The 10,000-nt window shown below is 44.0% G+C and overlaps 1 protein-coding gene across 2 annotated transcripts in view; it reads right to left on the minus strand.

The window, feature by feature from the left end:
• LOC122253826 (uncharacterized) overlaps positions 1 to 10,000 on the minus strand; it is a 19,758-nt gene that overhangs the window by 6,041 nt on the left and 3,717 nt on the right. The window lies entirely within an intron of this gene.

A 10,000-nucleotide genomic window follows, 5' to 3' on the forward strand; every position in this document is an offset into this window, starting at 1 on the left:
GGGGTCAGGGCCGACGGGGGAGAAGAGGGGGTCAGGGCCGACGGGGGAGAAGAGGGGGTCAGGGCCGACGGGGGAGAAGAGGGGGTCAGGGCCGACGGGGGTGGGGGTGGGGTGGGGTGGGGTTGAGGGCAAATGGTAGATAGTGTTCTTAAGATTATGATCATCATCGTAAGTTAAAGTATTACTAGTAATAATCGAAGTAGAAATAGAAGTATGATTATTAGCATTGATAATAGTTATGGTGATGGTAGTAACAGTAAAGGGCAAACTAAGGGTTAATACAACGAAAGTAATACTTAATAATATATATATGTTTTTATATAAACCTTTTATTCTCAAAACTTATTTTCTAGTCGTAACTTGTGTCGTTATTTAGAATACTTCTGTGTGTTCTCGAACAAAACGTTTTCTCTCAAACCGAATGATTCCCGATTTACGCCAGGCCTTTTCATGTTTCCTAACACACATACACATACATCACAAAAACACACACACACACATCACAAACACACACACACACATCACAAACACACACACACACACATCACAAACACAAACACACACACACATCACAAACACACACACAAACACACACACGTATGTATAAAAGAAAAACCCTTGATGGTTTTATATATTTTTCTATTCCTTTCATTAGACATTCTGATTTGATGATCTGTTTATCAATAAATCGATTTTAGAAGATGATCCCGACGACTTGAAGCCTTCTTACTAACTGTCAATGAAACAACGAAGGGGAAAAAAAAACAGCAAAGTTACCGAACATGCTGAAGACATTTTCGTTTCATTTTCACTTCAGGCCTGAAGAAGCAGTAAAGCGAAAAGACCATCGTCATATTTTTTTTTTTTTTTTTTTTTCTGTGTCTTCCTTCTTTGCTCTATCTATACTACAGTTGCTGTTAGTAAGGGCATCCGATCAGGCAAGGGCGACACTATCACTATAGTAACCCCGAATATTTTTAGATATAAAATCCACTTTATATACTCACTTGAAGCTCTTTGTCTGAATTATCTTTTTTTTTTTTTGTATTTTCGAATATTTCAAACCCTCATAATTAAGACTTATATTCCTAAATTCCGGAGATTGTGTTTGCTTTTTTTTTATGTATGGGATTAACAACAACTCAAAACACTAGATAACCCTCTTTTCCATTTATAAACAAAAGGAAAATTCATATAAAAACAAAAGAAGCGAGAAAAACCTAAGTTATAATCACCGTTGACCAGTAAAGAGATTCTACCGATCGTATAACAAAATCGCAACTAGATCCAATTAGCAAAGTGGTATTCGATGCTCCTACAGTGTTAGGATACTATAAAGCTATCCTCTCGATCACGCTCCCTTTCGTTAGAACAATTAAATTCTCTTTACAAACCATTTGGGGAGAGAGAGAGAGAGAGAGAGAGAGATAGGAGGAGGAGAGGGAAAAGACAGAGAGAGAAAGAGAGAGAGAGAGAGAGAGAGAGAGAGAGAGAGAGAGAGAGAGAGAGAGAGAGAGAGAGAGAGAGAGAGAGAGAGAGAGAGAGAGAGAGAGAGAGAGAGAGAGAGAGAGAGAGAGAGAGAGAGAGAGAGAGAGAGAGAGAGAGAGAAGATAGATAAGAGAAGGAGAAGGAAAAAGACAGTGAGAGGAAGAGGAGGGAAAAAGAGCAAGGAAGTGAATGGAAAGGAAATGAAAGGATAGGACAGGGGGGGAAAGGAAGTGAGAACGGGAGAGGGGAAATTGGTAGACAGACTAATAGACAGAGAGACCGAGATAACGGAGATAGATAGAGAGAAAGAGAGAGAGAGAAAGTGAAAGAGAAGGAGAGAGAGAGAGAGAGAGAGAGAGAGAGAGAGAGAGAGAGAGAGAGAGAGAGAGAGAGAGAGAGAGAGAGAGAGAGAGAGAGAGAGAGAGAGAGAGAGAGAGAGAGAGAGAGAGAGGAAGAAGGAAAAGGGGAGAAAGACGGAGAGGGAAAACAAGATGGGGAGGAAGAGAAAGGGAGAGGAAGATGAAAAGGAAAAAGGAGATGTAAGGGGAGGCGGAAAAGGGAGGAAGAGGAAGAGGGATAGACAGATAAAAATGTAGACAGAAAGAATTGAAAGGTACAATGATAGCTCATTGTGAAGAAAAGAACAATAAGGAAAAAGAAAGGAAAGAGAAACGAAGAAAGAAAATAAAAAGAAAGATACGAAGAAATGATAAAAGATGAAAATAATATCGAAAGAAAGAAAGAACAAAGAAAGGATGATGAAATAAGAATGAAAGCAAGAAAAAAATAGAAAAAAGAAAGGATGATGAAATTAGAATGCAAGCAAGAAAGAAAGAAAGAAAGAAAGAAGAAAACTAGGAAGAAAGAAAAGAAAGTAAGAGGAAAAAAAAACAAAAAAACATGCGTCTCTATCGAGCCACACACACACACACAAACACACACGCAAACACACACGCAAACACACACGCAAACACACACGCAAACACACGCGGAAAGAAACGGAAGACGGAGCTCATATCTAGATGAGGCAAAAAATAACTAATTGCGTGTTGAGTCGGAATAAAAAGAATGACAGTGTCAATGGGCGTGAGAGATCACACACACGTTAGTTTATATGTCTGTCTGTAGGTACGTATGTATGTATGTACGTACGTACGTATGTATGTATGTATGTATGTATGTATGTATGTATGTATGTATGTATGTATGTATGTATGTATGTGTGTATGTATATTTACGTATGTGTGCATATATAAATGTGAGAATGAGTATATTTATGTAAGTATGTATGAATGTTTATATGTTCATAAAAATGTATGAACGTATGTATTGATGTACGCAATATATGTACATAGTTATGTATCTAAACACCATACACATCCAAAAGAAACAAAAAGAAAACCAGAGAAATATATATTCAAACTTTAAAACGAAGAAGAAGAAGAAGAAGAAAAAAAAAACAAGTATGCACGCGTGAGAATCGAGGCGGCCCAGCGTTAATCAGATCCAGCCGTTGTATCGGTAACATTTCATGTTGTTCACGATCGTGTGCGTCGGCGCCCCTTCATGAAGTCCCAGCGCGCCCACGGGAGAGGCCGCCCGTGATGACCGGCCTCGCGGATAACGCATACAAAGCCCCTTCTTTAGCTAGTCGAGGGAAAGAGGCGAGAGAGTGGGCGGAGAGAGAGAGAGAGAGAGAGAGAGAGAGAGAGAGAGAGAGAGAGAGAGAGAGATGAAGTGGAGAGCGCGCGGAGAGAGAGAGGGGGAGGAGAGAAGGGAGAGCGAGAGAGATGTAGAGACAGAGAGAGAGAGAGAGAGAGCGAGAGCGAGAGGGAGAGGGAGAGAGAGAGAGAGAAGTGAGAGAGAGAGAGAGAGAGGGAGAGAGAGAGAGAGAGAGAGAGAGAGAGAGAGAGAGAGGGAGAGGGAGAGAGAGAGGGAGAGGGAGAGGGTTGTGGATCTGGTGGGGGATTGGGAGGTGGCGAGGATTGGTCAGGTGGGTGTTACGGGCGAGGGGCGGAAGGGGCGGAAGGGGCGGAAGGGGATAGGGAAGTTATGCGGTGATCTATTTGGCGGGGGAATGGAGGGGCGAAAGGAGGTGGGAATCAAGGCAATTTGGTGGAGGAAGGGAGGGGGAGAGGGGAGGGGGGAGGGGGGAAGAGGGAGGAGTGAGGAGAGGAGAAGGAGATTTCTTGAGAGAGAGAGAGAGAGTATATATATATATATATATATATTATATACAAATATCTAAATCTATATAACTATCTCACTACCTATATCCAAGATATATACATATAATACATATATATATATATAATATACATATATCATAGATATATATAAAAAATATAGATATATAAATATAATATATATATACATATTATACATATAGTATAAATATATATATATCATATAAATAAAAAATCTATATATATATAAATATAGATATGTATATATATATTTGGCCATTATAATTTATATTGCATTTCTCTCTCTCTCTCATCTCTCTCTCTCTCTCTCTCCTCTCTCTCTCTCTCTCTCTCTCTCTCTCTTTCATCTTCTCTCGTCATTCTTCCTCTTCCATCTCATCTTCGTTCTCTCTCTCCTCTCAACCTCTCCTCCCCTCGTCTCTCTTCTTCCTCTCTCTCCTCCAACCTTCTCATCTCGTCTCTTCCCTTTCTCCCCTCCTCTCCGTCTTGCTCTCCCATCCCCTCCTCATCCTCCCTCTCTCTCTATTCCTCTCCTCACCTCTGCCTCCCGTCCATCTCCTCCTCCTCCTCTTCCCTCCTCCTCCTTCCCTCCTCCTCCCCCCCCCCCCTTCCCACCCTCTCTTCACTCCCCTTCTCCTCTCATCTCTCTCCTCCCTCTCTCCACCTTCTCTTCTCTCCTCTCCACTCCTCTCTCCTCCACTCCCCTCTCGCTCACCACCTTCTCGTCTCAATTACTCCCCCCATCTTCCTCTCTCCTCTCTCTCTCCCCTTTCAATCCCACCCCTTCGCTCTCATTATCACTCCGCCACTCACTCCTCTCTCTCCTCTCTCTCACTCACTCATCCCACTTCTCCTCTCCTCTCTCTCTTCTCTCTCCTCTCTCACATCGTCCATCCCTACTATCTCCCTTTCTCTCATCCTTCTCTCCTCTTCTATTCCCCCTTCCTCCTCCATCATCCTCTCCTCTCCTCTCTCTCTCTCTCCCTCTCACTCTCCCTCCCCCTCCCTCGCTCTCCCTCTTTTCCTCCTCCTCTCTCTCCTCTTCACATCCTCTCGCTCTTCCCCCTCCCCCACTCTCTCTCCTCCACTCTCTCCCCTCTCTCTCCTCTCACCTCTCTCTCTTGCTCTCATCTTCCCCTCCCATTCTTCCCTCTTCCTCTCTCCCTTCTTCTCATACTCACTCTCCTTCTCCCTCTCTCTCTCTCCCTCCTCACTCTCTCCCCTCTCTCCTCTTCTCCTTCTTCATCTCTCAATCCCCACCTCTTCTATCAATCACCACTCTCTCTCTCTCACTCTTCCCGTCTCCTCTCTCTCCTCTCTCTTCCCCTCCTGTCTCCACGTCCCCTCCCTACCCTGGCTCGTCCCATTCCCCTCGTCTACACCTTCTCTCTCTCTCGGTCTCTCTCTCCATCTCTCTCAACCACTCTCCATCAACTCATCAACTCCCTCCCATCCATCTCCCCCTCCCCCCTCTCTCTCCATCCTCTTCTCTCCTCATCCGCTCTCTCTATCACCCCCCATACTCTCTCTCACTCTCTCCCCTCCACACTACCCCTCTCACATACAAAACACTCCTCATCCTCTCACCTCTCGCTCCACCACACACACCTACTCATAACACTTCATCTCTCTCCTCCCTACCCACTCTTCCACAGCCATCAACTCCTCCTTCCACTTTCACTACACACACCTCCACCCCATCCCTCCCACACTCCTTACTCACCCCTCCTCAGACACAACTCCTCACCCACCAACACTCCACTCCATCTCTCCTCCCGATACACACTCCTCTCCACCTCCGTCACCCCCCACTCACACTCCTTCTCCTCCCCCACCTCCTCCATCCCTGCGAACACACACACCTCTCGTCTCACTCACACTCCATTTCACACCACTCTCTCCGCCTCTCCTCCTCTTTCACCCTCACTGTCGGGGAGACGTATCTCACTGTCTCATCCATCTCGTTCCTCTCTCCACCTCACACAGCTCGCCTACCCTCCCTTCCTCCCCCCAATCCTCCCCCTTTCTCTCCCATCCCTCCTTCCAGTCTCCCCCTCCCAACTCTCATCCTCTCTACCTCACCCTCGCTCTCCACCGTCTCTCCCTTCTCTCCATCTCCCTCAACCCCTCCTCCTCCTCCTCTCCACTCCTCTCCCTCCAACATCCTCCCCCCCTCACACTCACTCTCTCCCCACCAATCCTCTCCCCCATCCTCCATTGCTACACCTCACGTCCCCCTCTCTCTACTTCTCTCTCCTCTCCTCTCCACTACTCCCCACTCCACCACCCCCCACCTCATCACACTCCTCCCTCCTCCACCCGAGCTATCTCTCTCCACATCTCTCAGTCATCGCCTCGCCTCTCCTCCTCTCCTCCCAACCTCTCTCTACTCCACTCATCTCGCTTCTCTCCCCGCTCATCACAACCCCCCTCCATCTCCTCCTCACCCCCACTCTCGTCTCTACTTCCCCTCACTTCTCCTCCCTTCTCTCTTCTCTAGCATTCCTCCATCTCCCTCTTCCCGCTCTCATCTCTCTCTCTCTCTCATTCCTTCTCACCCCGTCTCTCATCTCCTCCCCCCCTCTCTCCTCCTCTTCTCCTCTCCCCTCTCACACCTCTCCTCATCCTCTCGTCCCTATCCTTCTCCCATCACCCTCTCGTCACATCCTCCTCTCCCCTCATCTCCTCCTCCCCCGTCCTTCTCTCTCTACCTCCTCTCTCTCCTCCCGCTCTCCTCTCACTCCCTCTCTCCCTCTCCCCCTCTCCCTCCTCTCCTGCACTCTCTTCCTCATCTCCCACTTCTCTCCCCTCTCTCTTTCTCTCTCTTCACCCCATCTCTTCACTCTCGCTCCATCATCCCTTCCTCTCCTCTCGCTCTCTCTCACTCTCTCTCATCACGGCTTCTCCTCTCATCTCTCCCTCTCCTCCTCTCCTACCTCTCCTCTCTCTCTCTCTCCTCTCCTCCTCTCTCTCTCATCATCTCTCCCTCACCCTCTCTCACCTAACTCCCTCTCTCTTCTCTTCTCTTCTCCTCACTATCTCTCCGATCGCTCTCTCTCGACTCTCCTCTCTTCCTCCTACTCTATCTCCTCCTCCTCTTCCATCCCTCCCTTCTCTCTCTCTCACCTTCCCTTCATCATCCTCCTCTCCTAATCGTCCTCCTCCTCACTCATCCTCCCTCCCCCTCACCCTCTTCCTCCACTCAAACCTGCTCATTCTCCGTCTTCTCTCGTCCCGCCTCTCTCCCCCTCGTCCCTCTTCTCCCTCACCATCCACTCTTCATCTCACTCTCTCATCTCCTACCGACCCTCTCCCCCACCCACGTGTACTCTCATCCACCCATTCTCTCTCTCTCACCTCTCCTCTCTCATCCTCCCTCACTCTCTTCCACTCCCCTCTCTCACTCTCCTCATCAGTCAGCAACCCTCGCTCTCCACCCTCTCTCATCTCTCCCAACCTCTCCCCAACCGTCCTCCCTCTCAACGTCTCCCTTCCTCACTTCTCCTCGCCTCTCTCTTCTCCTCCTCCCCTCTCTCTCACGTCACTACGCTCTCATCACTCACCCCCTACACACTCTCATCCCTCCCCAATACACCACCTCTCGCGACACCTCCACTTCTCGCCTCTCTATCTCCATCTATCCTACCATCTCTCCCTCCCCACTCCCCTCATACCACCATCAATCTCCATCGCTCTCCATCCTCATCTCACCCTCCTTCGTCTCTCTCTAACAGGTCCCACTAACTCCTCCCATCCCCTCCTCTCGCTCGCGACTCTCTCTCTCTATATCATCCCCTCTCGCTCTCTCTCCTCTCTCCTCTCTAAATAATAATATCCGTCCTCCCTCGTTCCTCCTCCTACTCATCCCCGCTTCCCCCGCTCTCTCCACACTCACATCTCAAGCTCTTCCTCCTCATCATCATTTCTCCCTCCCTTCTCTCGTCTCTCCCCCTCCGATCCTCTCTCCCTCTCTCTCCTCTCCCCTCCCTCATCCCTCCCCCTCTCTCCTCCTCTCCTCTCTCTTCACCAATCTTTCTCCTCAATCCTCTCCCCTCTCTCTCTCTCCCTCTCTCCGTCCCCTCCGCCGGTCCTCGTTCCGCGCCTCTTCCTCTCCCACTGGCTTACAGCTCTCTCGACTCTCCCTCCCTCTCCCCTCTCTCTCCCCTCATCCCCTCCTCCCTCCTCTCCTCTCTATCTCTCCTCCTCTGCTTCGCTCTCCTCTCACACTCTCCCCCACTCTCTCTCTCTCCTCTCCATCTCTACTCTTCCTCTTCTCCCTCCCTTCTCTCGCTCCATCCTCCCCTCTCTCCATCCTCACTCCTATCTCTTCACCTCTCTCCTCCCTCTCTCTCCCTCTCTCCGTCTCCTTCTCCCTCACTCCTCTCTCTCTCTCCCCTCCTCTCCAATCCACTCCCTCCTCTCGTCTCCTTCTCTCGTCTCCTCATCGATCGCATCCCCCTCTCTCCTCCCCCTCCCTCCCCCTCCTCTCTCTCATCCCCCTCCCTCCTCCCTCCCTCCACCTCTCTCCCACATCTCTCCCTCTTCTCCTCTCTCCATTCATCCCTATCTCGTATCCCCCTCTCTCCATCCCTCTCTCCTCCTCTCTTCTCTCTCTCTCTCATCCACCACTCCTTCATCTCCTCATTCCTCTCTCTTCTCTCTCTCTCTCTCTCTCCTCCTCTCACCCATCTCTCCTCTCCTACTTTCTCGTCCCTCTTCACTACTTCCTCTCTCATCTCCTCTCTCACCTCTTCCTCAAGGCTCTCTCTCTATATATAAATATATATATATATATATAAAACACACGACATATGTATATATACAAACATACATAATTATCTAAATCTATATGTATAATAAAAAAAATATATATATATCTCTATATAATACATATATGAATATATATATATATATAAATATATAAATCTATATATCTATACTCACAATATGTCTACTATCTGCATACATACATAAATCTATCTAAATATATTGTATTAAAAAAAATATATATATATCTAATATATATACATATCTGAACTATCTATATATAAATATATATGAGACAAACACAGAGGTATAGATAGGCATACATTCAAGAATATATATATAGATATGATCTAAAAAATAGATATATAGGCTTTTATAGACATATATGAAGAATATATATATGATAAGATATAGATATATATATATATATATATATAATAATTTATATACTATATTATTTTATAAATAATATATAAGAGATACGTACTCACACACACATCACAGACACACACACAATTTACACCAACACACATTTACGACACACGCACACACGCACACACACACAACACACTACACAGCACACACACACACGGTCTACGCACACACCATATATACACACACCCACACACACACACACACACACCACACACACACACACACACACACCTATATATATTATCTATATATCTATCTTATTATATTTATATATATTATCTATATAAGTATTATATCGTTATCCACACACACACTACATATATATTTTGCATTATATATATATAGTGACCTACATACATATATATTATATATATAGATATATATATATATATATGTATATATATACCGTATACACACACAAGATATTAACCAGATATAGTTGGCATATAAGATAGAGATTCATACATTCATATAAATTGCATAAATATAGTTATTATATTCTAATATCTATATATATATATATATAATATATATAAATATATATCTGTCATACATACTTACATGCACATGTATACCTACTATTTATGCATATGATATATATATATTTTATGTTTGATTATATATAAATAAACCTTACATCCAGATATATATATAAATATATATAATATATATTCTAGATATATTTTTTATATATATACTTTATATAAATATAGTATATATATATATATATGTACAGCTGATTATACATTACATACATCTATCACATGTATAACATAATATATTTGTAATATATATATATATAACCATATACTATATATATATATATATTTCTTTATATATATATATATATATATATATCTATTTATATATATATATATATATATATACATACAATAATATATATATATAGATATAATCTATATAATATAATCTAAATACTATATACCTTATATATATATACAAATATATTTTATAATATATATATATATATATATATATAAAATATAAATATATAAATTTTATATAATATATATATATAAGATATGTGAATATAATATATAATAATATATATGTATATATATATATATAATTAGATATTATCT

This window comes from Penaeus japonicus, unplaced genomic scaffold (assembly GCF_977035675.1).
Source record: "Penaeus japonicus unplaced genomic scaffold, GWHDUDI00000001_assembly GWHDUDI00000024, whole genome shotgun sequence".
NCBI classification, from domain to species: Eukaryota; Metazoa; Arthropoda; class Malacostraca; order Decapoda; family Penaeidae; genus Penaeus; species Penaeus japonicus.